This window comes from Hemiscyllium ocellatum, chromosome 12 (genome assembly GCF_020745735.1).
Source record: "Hemiscyllium ocellatum isolate sHemOce1 chromosome 12, sHemOce1.pat.X.cur, whole genome shotgun sequence".
NCBI lineage: Eukaryota > Metazoa > Chordata > Chondrichthyes > Orectolobiformes > Hemiscylliidae > Hemiscyllium > Hemiscyllium ocellatum.
The window spans coordinates 98417354-98437262 of NC_083412.1; the positions used below are offsets into that span (position 1 = coordinate 98417354).

The 19909-nt window shown below is 42.7% G+C and overlaps 1 protein-coding gene across 3 annotated transcripts in view; it reads right to left on the reverse strand.

Moving 5' to 3' along the window:
* Positions 1 to 19909, reverse strand: part of gbe1b (glucan (1,4-alpha-), branching enzyme 1b) — a 601271-nt gene that overhangs the window by 29451 nt on the left and 551911 nt on the right. The window lies entirely within an intron of this gene.

A 19909-nucleotide genomic window follows, 5' to 3' on the forward strand; every position in this document is an offset into this window, starting at 1 on the left:
ATTAGGGCAGCACGGTGGCTCAGTGGTTAGCACTGGTTCGATTCCAGTCTCGGGCGACGATCTGTGTGAAGTTTGTGCATTCTCCCTGTGTCTGCATGTGTTTCTTCCGAGGGCTCCAGTTTCCTCCCACAGTCCAAAGGTGTGCAGGTCAGGTGAACTGGCCATGGGAAACTGCCCATAGTGTTAGGTGCATTAGTCTGGGTGGGTTACTCTTCAGAGGGTCGGTGTGGACTTGTTGGGCCAAAGGGCCTGTTTCCACACTGTAGGGAATCTAATCTAAAATCATGAGGGAGCCCTGATCCGGACCCACCAAACAGCCAAAGATGCAGTCACCACCCCGCCCACACCACGAGGGAGCTCTGATCCAGCCTTCTCCTTGATGACACCTCCTCCACTGGCAAGAACATGAAGAAAAATAAGGTGATGATGAAAAAGAAAGAGATACAAGTTTCTCATGAATTCCTTTGTATGATTACCTCTTGATTGTCTCAGATTTAAGATGACGATTATTGTGGAAACAACCTCTCTATGGTTATCAGATTGAACTCCTTTGTGTTTTTAAAGCCCTCTGACAGACCCTCCCTCAGTATTCATTTTTCAGTCACTTATTTGAATAAATTCTGTTGTGTAGAAGAAACAAAGATTTAGCTGATTATGTAGAAACTCGAGACCCCTGGTGGGAAGATTCCAGTAAAAATGGCACCACCTTTGTGTACTCAGGGTAATTTTGCCCACAGAACGCCTTTTGATTTTGTTGAAATGGTAGCGGTTCTTGTGAAATCTGGAGAGCGCAGCATAGTAATACTCACCTGTTCAGGAACCAACCTTGTTTGAGGACATCAGAGCAGAAACAACCAGCCTGTTTAAAAAAAAGCATTCATCCCTCTCCCTTCTGTGCACAGTGAAATAAAATTCCTCGGAGCTAGCTACTCTCTCGAACTTTTCACAAAAAGCTTCTCTCTCTCTGCAAACACCCTCCTGCTGAAAGAATAAGGGGGAATTCACTTTCAGAAGTACTGAAATAGGGAACCCTCCTCTGAGGATTGGTTTATTCACCAGCTTGTAGCATAAGGAAAGGACTGGAGGGAATCAGAAGAACCCAAAGGAAAACAACTCAATGAGACATCAGTGATTTGAACTCTGACTTTGTTTTCTTTCCCACCATAATAATTGTGTCTTGTCTGTTTGTATATATGAATTTTAAGAAAGGGTAGAGTTTGAGTTATAGATTCCTGATGAAGGGCTTTTGCCCGAAATGTCGATTTTGCTGCTCCTTGGATGCTGCCTGAACTGCTGTGCTCTTCCAGCACCACTGATCCTGAATCTGAGTTATAGATTATCAATTCAACTGGTTTACTTTTTGCAATTTGTTAAAATCAGTTTGATTCCTATAAATAGTTATTTTCTTGTAAATGAGGAAAAAAATCTGGCAGGCATAATCTTTTAATCTGATTTAGACAGGGAGAATTGACAATTCGGTGGTTTAATCAGATTTTCACACTTGCTATGGCTCTGGGAATAATGATGGTTGATTTCCAACACACCACCCTTGTGAGTTCTGACACCAGCAATATCCTTGCATACACCAACATTCCAGTGAAGATTTACCTAGACGTCAAGGTTTCTTGTACCATAGCTGCCAATGGCTCCTTTCCAGTGAATTCCTGTGCATTAATTAGGTGCTATTTCCTTCAGCTGGTTTCTTTCCAAAACATCTAGAGCAAACTGCAAAACTAAATTCACTATTATCTTCACAACAAATGTTCGTTCATTAAATTCACTTTCAAGCAGACTGTCTCTAGCACACTGGCAGTCTGAGTAACTTCTTGATTGTTCTGTCTGTCCTCCCCCCACTTCATAAATCCAGAAGTTCTGTTGCTCAGCAACAGTAGTAATTTGCATATTTCTTCCTCACTAAATTATTTAGCCACCCCCCCCTTCATTTCCAGGGATGTGTAACCTCATTAAAATACACCAACAAGCCACCAGACATTCCACACTAAGACCCCAAAAACAATTCTATAAAACAAAACAAAATGTTTCCCTCCCTTCTTAACACACACGAAATACAAAATGCACATTGTATTTCACTTTATATATTGTTCTTCAAACCATACATTGTCTAAATTCAAAAAGCAGCAAAGCATTTGGGCCAGAAAACCAGAGAGAGTCAAATCGTAGAGTGCTGCCTGCAACACGCAATTAGCAGAGCACCAGGTTCAAGAATACTTTAACGATTCATCTCAGCTACTTGATCCGCCTGTCACAAATGCAGTTCCACTCTTATAGCAATGTTAGAACTATCATACAGTCTTATAGCGAAGAGACCACTCATTGTATTGTGTGGCAGTACCACTATGCTTAACGTCGTGGATTCAGTACAGATCGGGCAGGTCAAAACTGGGAGTCCATGAGGTGCTGTTTGGCTGCAGCAACAGAACTGTATCCACTAAAATGTGCAAAACTGATGATTAACATAAAAGCAAAATACTACACATACCAACAATCTGAAATAAAAGCGATGAGTTTTGATGACAAATCATTTTGAAGTAATGTCTCCATCCACACATGCTACAAGACCTGCTCAGTATTTCCATCACTTTGTTTTCATTTTTGTAATATCCATCACGATATTGTAAACCTGAAATCAATGGGAATCACAGGGAGAACACCCCACCTTTTAGATCCATACACAGAACAAAGGATGATGATTTTGGTTGTTAGAGACCAATTGTTTCAGCTCCAGGAGATCTCAGGACCTAGGATCAACCATTTTTAGCTGCATCATCAATGACCTTCCCTCCAAAATAAAGTCAGAGTGGGGATGTTCTCTGATGATTGCATGTTCAACACCATCGCACCTCCTCAGATCCTGCAACAGCTCATATCCAAATGCAGAAGACATCCAGTCTATTAAGTGACATTGATGATTCATGCCACACAAATGTCAACCATTGACCATCTCCAAAAGCATTTAATGTTTGCTCTTCAATGATCAAGGAATTACTGTCTCTTAATTTGCCAGTATTGACATTTTAGTATAATCATTGACCAGAAACTGAACTGGACTAGCCAAACAAATTCAAGTCAGAGTTTGGGAACTCTGCAACAAATAATTCATCACCTGACTCACAAGGATCGTCCACCATCCACAAGGCTCAAGCCATGAGTGTGATGGAATACTCAGCAGCAGCTCCAACCACACAACAAAAGCACACACAACAAAGCAATCCGCTCATCTTTACTCTGATTAGAGTAGTAATCGTTCACACCGTCCACCACCAGTGCACAGTAACAGCAGTATACATCGTCTGTGAGATACACTACAGCAATTAAACAAGGTTTCTTCCACACACCTTCCAAACTCTCAATCACTACTGTCTAGAAGGATGTAGGCAGCAGATGCATGGGAACATGCACACGTTTCCCTAGCCATTGGTACCCACATCCCATGGATGAAAAGAAATACTTATTGTATGTGATTTAAAGACCAGAATTTATCAGAGTACCGAAGGTAAGAGTGAAACCAGAGCTAAATTACTTAGATTAAATGGACAAGTTGCATAGATTTAGCTTTTAATTCCTCAAGTAGTTAACAATAGGGGGTGAACTAGCTAAAATGTTTAATGAAGTTGGTGTGGCAGATACTGAATCAACAAGGTAGGAACTTTGGAGAAGCAGCATAGTAAGCATCTGAATACAGCTTTCACCAAAAACCGAGCAGACGATTATATAAATAATCGTTAAAAGACTAATGGAGTGCTGACCCTTATCAGAGGATGAATGTTTACAGGTAGGTGCATATATATGCAGTATTCTGAAGTGACACATCTGCAATGCTACAACTGGATACCACACCTTACAAACAGCATACTAGAAAGGGTGCACTATTGATTCACCAAAAATTGTGTCGGGGTTAAAGGGTTCGATTTTGAAAATTTTTTGCACAGATTTTGATTTTCCCATTTTAAGGATGTGCTATCTTATGAAGAGTTTCATTGCAGACATCCTGTCATGCTCATATTAACGTGCCTTACATGATCCTCACCACATTAATTACACAGCCAACCTCTTTGGGGGCTTTCTCATGCAATCGTGCAGCAGGGAAGGTGAGGTTCCTGCTGCTGCCACAGCCTTCCAATGGACAAAGCACTGTCATTATATTGAAAACTTAGCTGCACCCCAAGAACTAGCTTACACACTGCCCTCTTATAAAGGGAAGCTAGCACTCTATTTTCCAAATAGACACCTGAAGGTCCTAGTGGACAAAGTGATCGAGATGTATGCCATCCCCCATCTGGTGGACCACCAGCAGAGGCCAAACATGGAAGCAGATGGTGACTCAGGTCTATATTGTTGCCACAGTTGGACAGAATGAAGCAGTGCAGGAAAAGGATTAATGATTTTACTCTGCAAGGTTAAGACATATCATCTTCTTGTTACCTCAAACTCTCTAAATCTGCCTCTTCACACGAAGTTCACTAATGCTTGTGGACTCCCAATCTCACTGTTGCAGGAGTATCTTCACTCAACGGTCCTTATTTACCTTATCCTCCCCAACTGTTAATCTTCCAGACCTCTGGCTAAAAGCTATCACAAGCTACTTGGCAGCCTCCAAGTAAACACAAAGTGAGCAAGCACTCAGAAATGGGCGGAGAGTTATAGGATGTACAATGAGTAGGCACATGAGGTGGACAGATGTCCCTTTGTACGAAGTGACCTCGCAGAAGCATGCAGGGCAAAGGTGCCCCAGGGCTCCACACAGCGAAGTCCTGAAGGGCTGAGAGGTGGTTTCTAAGTTCATCCGAGATCAGTCATGATGTGGTGAGGCTGTGGCTTGTTGATGCTGCCTAAGGTGGATGTTGGGTTAAGAATCAAATTGTCCATGGCACATTCAAATACATGTTGGTGAGGTGGCATTAACATTAAGACCTGTAGAAGCAAAAGGGGGAGCTGCATCTGCTGGGCAACCTCCCAGATTTCCAATTTGAAAACTGACACCATCCACTTTCATGGGAAAGGAGGGGAGATCAGAAAAGCAAATACTTAAATAAAGGCAACATGTTGCAGGTGCTGGGAATCTGGAACAAACACGGAGTATGCCAGATCCGAGAGTGGACCAGGCCAGCATCTATGGATATGGAAACAGGGTTATTGCTTCGAGTCTGGTATAAGTCTTCTTGAACAGTCATACTGAACTTCAAATGTTACCACCTTCACAGATGCTACCCGACTCGGTGAGTTTCTCCAGCACTTTCTGTCTTTGCTAAAAATGAGGCAAACCCCATACAATAATGAGATGTAAATGGAAATAACCTAAGTGTTGTGAAACAGTGAGATTCTGATTTTGCTGTTAAAGGGGAGATTGGAAACTTTATCTTGAAGTTGAAAATCAGATTTTTCATTCTCATTGTAGCTTCTCACATTGCTTGTCGTTTACAAAATACCGTGCAAGGACTGTCACAAACACTACATTGGACAAACAGGCAGAAAACTAGCCACCAGGATGCAAGAACACCAACTAAGCACAACACGACATGACCCTCTCTCACTAGAATCCTGACTAGAAGGACACCACTTCGACTGGGACAACACATCCATCCTAGGACAAACCAAACAGAGACATGCACAAGAATTCCTAGAAGCATGGCATTCCAACCAGAACTCTATCAACAAACACATCGAGTTAGACCCCATCTACCACCCCATGAGAAAAGGAACCGGACATGACATCACCACAGGAAATGACATCACCAACCCAAACATATAAATAGAAAGCAAGAATCATGTACACTGCTTCGCCTGAGGCCCACTGAAGAGGTTACCTAGTAGGGTGACGAAATGTCTGGAAATGAACCTGCCAACTCAGCAAGCAAACCTACATCCATTTCTTGCTATTCCCCACATCACACAAGAGACAGAAAAATTTCTCCATAGGTTTGCGTTTTTCTGAGCATAAAAGGTTAACGGGTGACCTAGCTGAAGTATGTCAGCTAATAAGTGGATTTGTTTAGGAGAGATAGGGAGAATTTCTTTACCAAAACAAGGGGGTAAACACCTACAGATTGTACCTAAGCAACTCAAGGATGATGTCTGAAAGGAACTTCACACAAAGGATTTGGGACATACTCTCCCAAAATTAGCTGGTTATTTAAAAATAGAATTAAAATCAAAACAAATATCACCATATTCTTCTGGGTAAGGGGATTAGGGTGACAAAACTCACGGCAAGCAAGATGGGATTAAAATATTGAACAGCTAGGATGTAATTTAATGGTGATACAGTCTGAGAGAATGAATGACCACCTTCCATTTCTATAACTTCCCATTTCCCTACTTGCGGAACGTTTCAGAGAACACCTCTGGGACACCTGGACCAACCAACCCAACCACCCCGTGGCTCAACACTTTAACTCCCCCTCCCACTCCACCAAGGACATGCAGGTCCTTGGACTCCTCCATCGCCAGACCATAGCAACATGACGGCTGGAGGAAGAGTGCCTCATCTTCCGCCTAGGAACCCTCCAACCACAAGGGATGAACTCAGATTTCTCCAGTTTCCTCATTTCCCCTCCCCCTACCTTGTCTCAGTCCCAACCCTCGAACTCAGCACCGCCTTCCTAACCTGCAATCTTCTTCCTGACCTCTCTGCACCCACCTCCACCCCAGTCTATCACCCTCACCTTAACCTCCTTCCACCTATCGCATTTCCAATGCCCCTCCCCCTACTTTTTATCTTAGCCTGCTTGGCACACTCTCCTCATTCCTGAAGGGCTCATGCCTGAAACGTCGACTCTCCTGTTCCTTGGATGCTGCCTGACCTGTTGCGCTTTTCCAGCAACACATTTCCAGCTCTGATCTCCAGCATCTGCAGTCCTCACTTTCTCCCATTTCTATAACCCTATTGTGAACTTAAATGGTATTTCAATGTGAATCATGTTAACCTTAAAACATTATTTAATTGAGATAGTATGTTTCTTAAGTTGTAACATAGTGATTCTAAGATGAGGGCTACTGCTCTCTCATATCGAGCTCAATCTTTACATCACCAGCAGGTTTCTCATGTGAAGTTATTACCTGTTTAATGAGATTAGTTGATTGAAGATATTGTCAGCCCCAAGTTTGAGAGGACGATAGCAATGATCCATAGCTGCAAGGACAATAGTTAATCCAACACCAGAAATAATCAGAGAAGGAGAAAAGCATTATCTTGTTAATTAGAGTTTAGAGATGGGGCTAGTGTTGAATTATACAGAATCAAAGGCAGATTCAGAATGAGTAGTTTCACTCAGTGAGTTTGGATATGTATGTAATTGTTGGTAGGATAATTGAATAGAAAATGAAGAAATCAGCTGCTTATTTACAACTGTTTTTAACTTTTGGCACAATGAAAACTTCAGAAGTTGTTCAAGAGAAAGGCATTAAAAATGGTGAACTGCACTCTGAATTTGGGTTCCACACAAATATTGAGCTTGAATATGTAGCACATTGAATGCCAGCGTTGAATTGCTCAAACATAGGAACTAGGAGCAGGAGGCGGCCATTCAGCCCTTCAAGCCTGGTCTGCCATTCAATATGATCATGGCTGATCTGCTCGTAGACTCTAATTAACAAGATAATGCTTTTCTCCTCCTCTGATTATTTCTGGTGTTGGATTAACTATTGTCCTTGCAGCTATGGATCATTGCTATCATTCTCTCAAACTTGGGGCTGACAATATCTTCAATCAACTAATCTCATTAAACAGGTAATAACTTCACTTATCTGCCGACACACCGTAACCCTTAGTTCCTTTACTGTTCAAAAGTCTACCTTTTCCTTAAAAACATTCAATACGTCAACCTCAACAGCTTTACTGGGCAGGGAATTCCACAGATGCACAACTCTTTGCGTTAAGAAGTTCCTCAACTCAGTCCTAAATCTGCTCCCCCTTACTTTGAGGTTATGCCCTTAGTTCTGGTTTCATCCACCACGTGACAACTAATCTGACCTTATTTAGAGGCACCTGTCAGCAATAAAGGTAAAGGGGCCACAGTCCCAGAGGACCACAGGGCTAACCCCTCATTAGAGGGAGATGACTGGTGGTGGTTTAACCCGAGGGTCACTATGCTTCAGACGAAGGGAAGAGGGTGAAAATGCAGTATCCATGGTGACCTCAGCTGGTACAGGATTGAACCTGTGCTGTGTGCATCATGGATCAGCTAACAGTAGTACTGAAATTATTGGTCCCACTCCCAGTTTTGACCCACCAGTAGGTGAGTTGCTGGACTGCCATGGCCTGACAGTTTTGGAAGAGAGAAGCTTGAATAATTACAGAGAGACAGAGAGTCTGTTGGTGCTTCTGAATTCTACGAGTCAATTTTGCTGTTCATCAACTCATTTCACTGCCTTCTGTTCTTTTAACAGTCTTGCTAGGATAATTTCCACTTCTTTTCCAGCTGTTATTTAAGTACACAACCAATTGTTTTCTAACCTCCACTTCCCACTCCACGAGGACAATCATGACCTGTCCAGGCAAAGGCCTTCCACTCAAACCTGCCCGTCAGCTGCTCAGCATTTCCCCCACTTTCTGGTCCTTTATTGTTATGGTGCACGAGGTGGTCATTCGGCCCATTGTGTCTGCACCAGATCTTCAAGTGAGCCTCTTTACCTACTTTCAATCTCCTGTTTCTTCCCCATACCTTTGCACACTATTTCTAACCAAATAATCACCCAATGCTCTCTCGAATGCCTTTACTGATTCCAGACCCTAACTATTCACTGGGTGTAAAGAATTTTTCTTCCATCACCCTTGCTTATTTCATACAATATTTTAAAGCTGTGCCCTCCCATTCTTACTCCTTTTAGAAGTGGGAACAGTTTCTCCCTAAATATTCTTTCCAGTCCAGCTATGACTTTGAACAGCTCAATCAAATCTCTTCTCAGCCCTTTTCTCTCCAACAAATACAGTTACAATTTCTACAATCTAACGTTATGACTGAAGTTTAGAGGGTAACAATAAGAGGTAGAGGAAGAGATTCTATTTCTAATCAAACTACCTCGATAATGAACTCCTTAATGTCTTTAAGGGGTGAAACCTGCAATCTTTACCAGTCCAGACCTGACCCCAACCCCCAAAACTGTTAACTCTTGACTGCCCTCTGTAGTAGCCCATAAAGCCAACGAGTTGCATCAGAGTTGGTAAATAAATGCTTGCTTAGCTAGTGACGTCCACATCCTGAGAATCAATTGGAGATAAAGCAGGAAGTTTCTCAAACAGAATAAAGAGCAGCTTGCGAAAGTGTTGACTGTAGCAGTTTAAATCCAGGTACAACAACACATTACTGAAGCTATGTTTATACTCGGCTTTCTGGAGGCAGCAATCAGTGCTGATCAAGATGCTCAAGAGGAGAAAATGCATTTCCCAGTGTTAAATTGCTCAGCAACTTCCTCATCTAGCCATCTGCTGCACAGGATTAAATTACCATTAACACAACAATGTGCAGAGCAACAACACAAGGAAACAGAGATAAAGCAAAATGGTTGAAACTAACTTCTAACTGATGCAGCTAGCTGAAGAAAACTGAAGATTTTCATTCCTCCTAATTCAGACAGAGATTTCAGAGATTTTAGTGCTAATTTCCCAGGTGACTATTCGTGGTGCTTTGTGGTAAATAGGAGAAAGTGAGGACTGTAGATGCTGGAGATCAGATTAGACTAGATTCCCTACAGTATGGAAACAGGCTCCTCAGCCCAACAGGTCCACATTGACCGTCCGAAGAGTAACCCACCCAGACCCACTCCCCCACCCTACACTTACCCCTAACTAACACACCGAGGGTGGTATGGTGGCTTGGGTTTCCTCTGGGTGCTCTGGTTTTCTCCCACAGTCTAAAGATATGCGGGTTAGGTGAATTGGCCATGCTAATTTGCCCGTAGTGTTAGGTGCATTACTCAGAGGGAAATGGGTCTGGGTGGGTTATTTTTCGGAGGGTCGGTGAGAACTTGTTGGGCTGAAGGTCCTGTTTCACACTGTAGGGAATCTAATCTGATCACATCATCTAACATTATGGGACAATTTAGCATAGCCAATTCATCTAACCTGCATAGATTAGATTAGATTACTTACAGTGTGGAAACAGGCCTTTCGGCCCAACAAGTCCACACCGACCCACCGAAGTGCAACCCACCCATACTCATTTCCCTACATTTACTCCTTCACTCATCACTACAGGCAATTTAGCATGGCCAATTCACCTAACCTGCACATTTTTGGACTGTGGGAAGAAACCAGAGCACCTGGAGGAAACTTACGCAGACACGGGGAGAATGTGCAAACTCCACACAGTCAGTCGCCTGAGGCGGAAATTGAACCCGGGTCTCTGGCGCTGTGAGGCAGCAGTGCTAACCACTGTGCCACCGTGCATAGCTTTGGATTGTGGGAGGAAACCTGAACACTTGGACGAAACCCACAGAAACATGGGGGGAATGTGCAAACTATACGCAGACAGTCGTCTGAGGAGGGAATCGAACCTGGGTCCCTGGCACCGTGAAGCAGCAGTGCTAACCACAGAGCCACCGTGCCATCAGGAAGAACTTATGATCGAAACATGGACTCTCCTGCTGTTTGGATGCTGGCAGACTTTTCCAGCACCACACTCTTTGGCTTTTTGGTAATTGTCAAGAATCTACCTGTTTGTGGTACAGGGCAAGCGTTATTTGAGGAAGTTTACTGCCACCAATTCTCCTTTGCTTTGCCATTGGATTAATAATCAATGGTAGAAATTACACCACTGTACAGTATCTACAGAAGAGACAATGTGCTTTAACAACAAGGTTTAGTGCAGGACGGCAATAAGTGCAACTACATTTGGTCAGGAATAATTACCATGACTTTCAGGAACTGCTATAGGTATATCTGTTCCCTCTGAAAGCTGGAGTAGAACTCTATGTTTTCACACAGACTGGATGCGATGTGGGTAAAATCGGTGGAGCTAATGTAACATAATATTTGGCTCTTCAGAACTATTGGCTTACACAACAATTTTATTGTTGGAGTTTAGTAACATAGAAGAGGTGCCATTAGACCAATAAGCTCAAAGTTTGAATGAATAAGCTGGAGATACTGGTTGGAATTTAGTGTCCACCTCGGGGTGAGTTTGGAAGCAATGCAAGATGGGGAATGGAATTTAATAGATTAGAACTTCCACCTCCACCCTGGTTAAGCTCAGGACGGGGAAGGCTCACTGACAGCTTCTCCATTCAGGTGCACTTATCCCAACCAAAATTGGCATCTCAACTTTCGCTATGGTTGGTGATACATCTGGTATACCACCCTGCTGCTCTTCATTGTACAAGGATTGAGCCCTTAACGTGATAGCAATGGCAGTAAGGAAGTCCGGTCACAAGATCGCAGATTGTGTTTGACTACAATTCAATTGCTGATGGCCCATAGATCTCATGAATGCCCAGTTTAGAGTTACTAGATCTGTTGGAAATCTAACTCTGTTAGAATGGTAGTAATGCGACACAAAATGAAGAAGAGTACCCCTGAAAGCAGAACTTTGTCTCCACAAAAACTGTGTGTCATGGATAGATACATCTGCAGCAGGTAGATTAATGAGGATAAGGTGAAGTTCATTTCTCTTTTCTATTGACTGCCTCATGACCTGCTGCAAACTCAGTCCAGCAACTGTCGTCTTTAAGAGGTTTATAAAATCATGAGGGGCATGAATAGGATAAATTGACAAAATCTTTTCCCTGGGGTGGGGGAGTCCAGGACTGGAGGGCAGAGGTTTAGGGTGAGAGGGGAAAGATATAAAAGGGATCTAAAGGGCAACTGTTTCATGCAGAGGGTGGTGTGTATATGGAATGAGCTGCCAGAGGAGGTGGTGGAGGCTGATACAATTACAACATTTAAAAGGCATCTGGATTGGTATATGAATAGGAAGGGTTTAGAGGGATCTGGGTCAAGTGCTGGTAAATGGGACTAGATTAGGTTGAGATATCTGGTCGGCATGGATGAGTTGGACCGAAGGGCCTGTTTCCATGTTGTACATCCCTATGACCAAGTACTCCCAGGCTGCCTTTGTCCTACTAGATGGTAGAGGTTGTGGGTCTAGAAAGTGCTGTCAAAGCAGTCTAGGTGAGTTGCTGCAGTGGATTTGGAGACGATATACACTGCTGCCATTGCTTATCAATGAAGGAAATAAATATTGGTATTAGGAGAAGTAAATATTGAAGGTAGCAGATGGAGTGCAATCATACACGAATCTTTCCCCTAGATAGTGGAGTTTCTTCAATGTTGTTGGAGCTGAACCCATCCAGGCAATTGGAGAGTAGTCCATCACCCTCCTGACTGGCGCCTTGGAGATGATGACAGCTTATGGCCAGCTTAATTTATTTACCACAATTCCCAACCTCTGACTTTTTTTTAGTGAGTATTTGTATAGTGAGCCCAATTACATTTTTGATGAATGGTAATGCCCGGGATATTGATAGCTTGCGATTCAACAAAGATAATGACATTGAATGTCAAGGGGAGATTAACAAATTCTCTCATTGAAAATAGTCATCATACAGCAGTTGAATGACACAAATGTTACTTGCCACTTCCAGTCCAGGCCTGGATGTTGTGCAGGCCTTCAGTAAGATACTTAATACCATGCAACCATCAGCAAATATCTCCACTTCTGACTGTCAGCTTGATTTGCACCCTATAAACCATAATCAACACTCACTCCTGGACCATCATGTAGTGGCAGCTATGTCTGCTATCTACAAGATGCATTGTGACAACTCATTAAAGCATATTCTAACCCTGCAACCACTACCAAGCAGAAGGACAGGGGCAACAGGCACATAGAACCATCAGCACATACAAACTGCCCACTTTTTTACACATCCACCCAGACTTGGGAAAATAACTGTTACTACATTGTTACTTGATTAAAAATTTGGAACCCTTGAGATTGGTTGAGGTCTCCAGATGTGAACTCAATGGAGTTTAGAAGGACAAAACTTACAGAATACTGAGAGGTCTGAACAGATGCAGAGATGTTTCCACTAGGAGAGATTAGGACACAAGAACACAGGGTTAGAGTGAAAGTACAACCCTTTGGAACGAGATGAGGAGGAACTTCTTCAGCCAGAGGATGGGGAATCTGTGGAACTCACTGCTGTAGAAGTCTGTGGAGGCCAAGTCATTGAGTATATTTAAGACAGAGATAGATAAGGGGATCGAGGGTTACAGGAAGAAGGCAGAATAGGAGTGAGAAACATATCAGCCATGATCAAATGGTGGAACTGACTTGATGAGCCGAAAAGTTTCTTTCCGCACTGTAGGGTTTCTCTGAATTAGGCCATTCAGCCCATCGATCTGTAATGACCCTCCAAATAGCATCGAATCCCTGCCTACTGTCCTATCCCTGTATCTGCAGAGTGCCAGTAATTGGCTTAAAACCACATTCTTCATTACAATTAGAGATAGGCTGTAAATGCGGTTGTAGGCAGTGACATGTACATGTAATTACTGAGTTAAAACAAACAGGAGGTGACCGTTAGGTCATGGGCTCAGGACTCATGCTGGAGGTTTCATTGTTCAGGCCAACACTTGCTGTGTCGGGAGACCACTGTATTGTTGCAGTAGTGTCACTTGAAAACCTAGACATTACATGTAATCCATACATTAGTTTGTTGCCCAATGAAAACATCCCTCTTTATCCAAAATCAAAAATAAAGCTCAAGTTTGAATTAAAGACCAAGTTCACAGAATTGGACCCAGGAACGAAAATCAGATCCAAATGTTCCAAGGAGAGAAAGGGTTGAAATCAGTAAAGAATGAAACAAATGACACATTTAATTGTTGACTGTGCTGGAAAATTACAATAATATTCAGAGGATAGTGCAAAATCAGCAAAACAGACCTTGCAGAATGTTGATTTACAGAGTGGGTTGCTGATGACACAGTCATTAGCACTGAATGAAGGATGTATGTTTACAATCACTGTGAGCCAAGCACAATGCTCAATGTGAATACTGTTTGATTTCCTTTCTCTCGAGAATATTATCTAAACCAGCTGTACAACCGGGTTGTCAGGATGCAAAAACTGAGAAATCTTATCATAATATAGTTAAATAACTTACTCCTGCCCTCCAGAATCAGAAAGTTATGATTTCAATCTGCATTCCACAAAATCAAGCATCTAATCTATGCGGTTACTCCCTCTCCTATTAGAGGGAGCGCTGCACTGTCAAAGGTGTAATTGTTCAGATTTGTTAAACCAATCTGCTCTTCCAGGTGGTCATAACTTCCTTTGAATTTTATAGTCGTTCATTTGAATCAGGTTCAGGAATTAGTCCATTCACCCTTTGAGCTTGCTCTGCCATTCAGAGAGGTGATGCGTGAGCTGACTGTGGTCACAACATATATTCTGGCCTACCCCTAATAACATTTAACTCCCATAATCCATCCACCTCTGTCATAAAAATGTTCAATGAATCTGTCCCCCCATTCTCTGGGGAAAGAGAGTTCCATATATTAACAAATCTCGGGGAAAAGCATTCTGCCCAAATATCTTCAACAGTCCCATATATCTAGTCCCTTTCAGATGGGGGAACATCCTTTCAACACCCCTCATTTTGAGTCTTCTCAGGGTTTTGCATGACATCACTTCTTATTCCTCAAAACTCAAGGGCATTAAGGCCAATCTTTCTTCAGAGGATAACAATCCTTGTCCAAAGTGGAGAAGAATAATTCTCACTGGGGTCCTGGCCAATATTTGTTTTTCAACCAACATCACAACGACGAAGTCATTTTGCAGGGTATAAATTAGTTGCTGTACTTTGCCACATTGTGAGTAGACTTCTACAAGGCAAAAGGGAGCACTGCAGATGCTGGAAATCAGAGTGTAGATTAGAATGGTGCTGGAAAAGCACAGCAGGTCAGGCAGCATCTGAGGAGCAGGAAAAATTGATGTTTGGGGCAAAAGCCCACATTGGTTGCAGACTGTTTCAATGACATAATGAAAGGTTCTTTCTTGGTTTACAGAAGTGCAAATCTAGTCATGTTTTCCTGAACGCCCAACACCACCAGTCAGGTTCCACTGCAAGCATAAGAGATTGTGCACTGGATTGGGTGCAATCCGTCTTCACTGTGAGGTTCCCTGTCCTTAGCGACTTACTGTGGATTGGATTCACTGGGAAGAGGTATCAGGAAGACCAAAAAAAAGTATGGAAGAATATGTCTGGTAACTGCAGGTCATCTTAATCTTAGTGCAGGGAAAGCTTTTAGAAGTAATGACTCTTGACTAGGTCAAACTAAGGAAGGTCATTATGGATTTGTTGAGCGTAGGTGTTCACAAACTCGACTGAGCTTTTGAGAAAGGATCAGAAAGGGTGGATGAGGGTTTGAGAAAAGGCAATTAATAATAACAGGATAAAAGGCCAAGAGGTATTTGATAAAAGGTCACACGATGACCTCGATAATCTGAAGTTTCACAGTTTCAGAGAAAAGGGGGTAGGTGGCAAAACTAGTTGAGCCAATCTTACAGAGATAGGAGAGGATGATGAATGGCCTTTGTCTGTGCTGTAACTAATGGAGGAGTAAGTGTTGGTTCCTGCAGCAAAATTACCAGCACAAACAATCAAAAAGCACATAGAAGTTCAGCTGCTAAGGAAGGTGAACAAACCAAAAATTCTCAGACATAATTATGTGCAGAGACTCTGGAAGCAAACTTCAGCTGGTGTTTATACAAATAGAAACAATTATATTAGCAATGGTTGATCTCAGACAGGACAGCCTGAAACACTTATGGAGTCTTCAAATTAAATATAAACCAAGTTGACTGGCATTTGACAATAGTTATGACCAAGGGTGAAGGAGTGCTCAGTGGCTCAGTGGTTAGCACTGCTGCCTTATATCACCAGGGACCTGGGTTCGATTCCCGCAACTGTCTGTTTGCATGTTCTCCCCGTGTCCGTGTGGGTTTCCTCCCACAGTCCAAAGATGTACAGGTCAGGTGAATTGGCCATGCTAAATTGTCCATAGTGTTAGGTGCGTTAGTCTTCAGAGGGTCGATGTGGACCTTGTTGGGCTGAAGGGCCTGTTTCCATACCTAGGGGATCTAATCTAAAAAAAAGACTACACTTAATGGTAAGGTCCTAGGGAGTGTTGCTGAACAGAGAGAATTTGGAGTGCAGGTTCATAGCTCCTTGAAAGTGGAGTCGCAGGTAGGTAGGATAGTGAAGAAGGTGTTTGGTATGCTTTGCTTTATTGGTCAGAGTATTGAGTACAGGAGTTGGGAGGTCATGTTGCGGCTATACAGGACGTTGGAATATTGCATGCAATTCTGGTCTCCTTCCTATCGGAAAGATGTTGTGAAACTTGAGAGGGTTCAGAAAAGATTTACAATGATGTTGCCAGGGTTGGAGGATTTGAGCTATAGGGAGAGGCTGAACAGGATGGGGCTGTTTTCCCTGGAGAGTGGGAGGCTGAGGGGTGACCTTATAGAGATTTACAAAATTATGAGGGGCATGGATAGGATAAATAGACAAAGTCATTTCCCTGAGGTCAGGGAGTCCAGAACTAGAGGGCATAGGTTTAGGGTGAGAGGGGAAAGATATCAAAGGGACTTGGCTGGTATAATTACAACATTTAAGAGGCATTTGGATGGGTATATGAATAGGAAGGGTTTGGAGGGATATGGGCCAGGTGCTGGCAGGTGGGACTAGATTGGGTTGGGTTATCTGGTCAGCATGGATGGGTTGGACCGAAGGGCCTGTTTTAATGCTATATATCTTTATGACTGGTCATTACATAAATTAGACCACAAAGCATGTGAGATGTAGGCTATTCAGCCCATCAAATCATGGTTGATCTGATAATCCTTAACTCCACTTTTCTGGACTTCCTCACAGATTTTTAATGAGTAAGGGAATTGAAGATTATCTCAGCCTTGAATATACTTAATAACCCAGCCTTGACAGCCCTCTGAAGTAAATAATTCCAGTGATTCTCCACCCCATGAGAGAAGCCATTCCACCTCATCTTCAATTCTAAACATGCAACCCCTTACTCTGAGGTGATGCCCTCTGGTCCTAGACTCTCCCTCTATCCTGTCAAGTTCTCTCAGATTTTTGATTGTTTCAATAGAATTTGCCTCATTTTTCTATATTTCAGGTCCACTCTACCCAACCTTCCCTTATAAGATAGCCCCTCCATACCTAGTATCAGATTAGTGTTCTGATTGCCTCCAAGACATTATCCTGTTCACAGCATAAATGGAACAGTTTTGCTCAGGATCTTAATGGCAGACTGACATATGCAGAAAAATTGGATCAGTTAGGACAATGTTTTATGAAGACAGAATGAGAGGACATCTCATACAAACCTATAAAACTCTAACAGGACTATACAGGGTAAACACAGGAAGGATGTCACCAGTGACCGGGAGTCCAGTACCTGCAGTCACAGTCTAAGGATTCAGGGTAGGCCATTTAGGACTGAGATGGGGAGAAATTTTGATATTCAGACAGTGATGAGCCTGTAAAACTTGCTGTCACTTAAAGTGGTTGTGGCCAAAACACTGAATGTATTGAAGAAGGAGTTAGATATGGTCCTTAGGACTGAAGGGGTCAAAGGGTACAGAGAGAAAGAGAGAACAGGTTACAGCCACGATCGAATTAATTGTAAGAGCAGGCTCAAAGGGCGAATGGCTAACCTTTGCTCTTATTTTCTATGTTTCTATATTGATGCGGCCAGTTAGATAATTTATCTACATTAGGTTCAGCAATAGAAAATCCATTAAGTCTCTTTAACAAACAGAAAATCACTGACGTTAAAATTTCTTGAGGATGCAGAACTTGTTACCTTGGTTTTCAGTATAACATTAAGAATACCTAGGTTTCTAAATACCAAAAAAAATGCACACACACTCATTCACAATTGGAAAATGGGGGAAAAAAAATATCAATTTCTCCCTCTCTGCACAAATTCACTTTTTGAAAAGGAAAATATCTTTTGGCCAACCATGCTTAGTCCTTGAAGGCAAAATGAATAAGGTGTGGAATGCTCAGATGGCAGTTTGTCTGGCATTCTGGCATCTGTAGACCTTATGTGTCACTGAACATACGGAGTTGTCGCTGGGATCTTGGTAAATGCAACGTTCCTAGCAAACAGTATTGACAATGTTTCCAGAGTCTGTTCAAGAGGAAACAGATTTCTCACTGCTTTCCCAACACACTTGCTAGAAACTGGCAAGTAGGGCTGGGAGACTCTTTTTCCAGCAGGCTGACCACCACCTACTGACATTGCAACCTGTGACACTCATAAATCAAAGCAGGAGGCCTTCGATAAACTAACAGCTATCACAAGACCACTGTAGAACGCTCTTGTTTAAAAGAAAACAAGTTTCAATCTCCTTTGATGATCATATCTTATAAAACAAAAAAGAAAAATTGCTGGAAAATCTCAGCAGGTCTAGCAGCACCTGTGGAGAAAAATCGAGCCACTCTTCTGCAGAACCGCACTGAAGGTGCAGGTTCTAAATGCAGGCCAGCTTCAGACAGTGTGTTCAGAATGTGGGAGAATGGAAGATTGAAGCAGAGCACGTATATAAAGCATGGATAGAAAGAGAAGCACAGATAGGTAGGCAGAGGACAAGAGAAAAAGGAAGAAAGTGCAGAGGGTTAGGTGGGGGGGGGACATGATTATCAGAAACATAAGGTGAGACAGAGAAAGAGGCAGAGGCATATAAAGAAGCAGGAATGACAGAGAGGTAAGGGCACAAACAGACAGGATCAGAAACAAAGAGAAAGATAGAGGGAGAAAAATTTATTGGAAACTTTTCTCATAATCTTTACTGATGAAGGGAAACAGAGAGAGTGAGCGAGCACATGAGGGGTGGTGAGGGGAGATGAGAGAGAGAAGGAAAGAGAGACAGAAATTGAGACTGAAAACAAGAGAGAAACTGAGAATTACAGCGAGTGAGGACCTTAAAGTTTGATGCAGGAACTATGGTCTTTGATGCATTTCCCATCAGAGAGCCAATTACAAGCTGGATGTAGGAAATACAAAGGTTGCCAATTCTTATTGGACAAGAGGTTTATTGGACTTGGAATTTCAGTAGGTGACATCTGCTGACAATTGGAGAGAGTAGGGAAGATGTTGCATATGAGTGTAGTAGAACATGAGCCTTATTGGGAGGTGAGTATAGCAGCAGAGTTAAAGTGAGCTTGAGGTATCAGAATGAAGATGAAGGTACTTAAGCTAAAGGAGAGAAGATCACAATAATGGTTGGGCACTTCTCTAGAAAGCTGAGACCACAATGAATGGGTGGTAACTTTGGACCAGACTGTTATGATCTGGTGCTGTGGCTTCCATAACACCACCGGGGTGGGGTGAGTGGGGGAGGAGAGAGGTTGGTGGTGGTGGTGGTGGTAGGTGGAAGAGGTTGCCTTGCTGCTGCACTCTATCCAGTAGCCGCCTGCCCTCAGAAAGGTGTGCTGATTTTCATTGTCTGCCACATTCAGGGCAAATGTCAGTAACTGTGCAGGGCAGCTCCGGACAGACGGTGCTTCTCCAGGGATACAGCGGCCTTTTAAAAACGGCATCAGCACCAGGGATATCAGTCCACGCAGCACTAACCTGGCAGTGGAGAGTTCTTCTGAATTACAGAATTTAATTTTTATAAAGTGCAAGTAAAGGAGGGAAAGGAGGAGAAAGGGAACTGGTAGGATAGATGTCACTGTGGTGGAAATGCTCCCACTTTGATTATGGTTAGTTTCCTACAACTGAGTAGGTTGCAAGGTTATTTCAAAGAGCAATTATAAATCATTCTCCCTGTAACACAGGCCAGACTAGGTGAGGATAGTGCATGTTCCTTCCTAAAAGATATTAAATAGGTTTTATTTTAACGAAATCTTGTAGTAA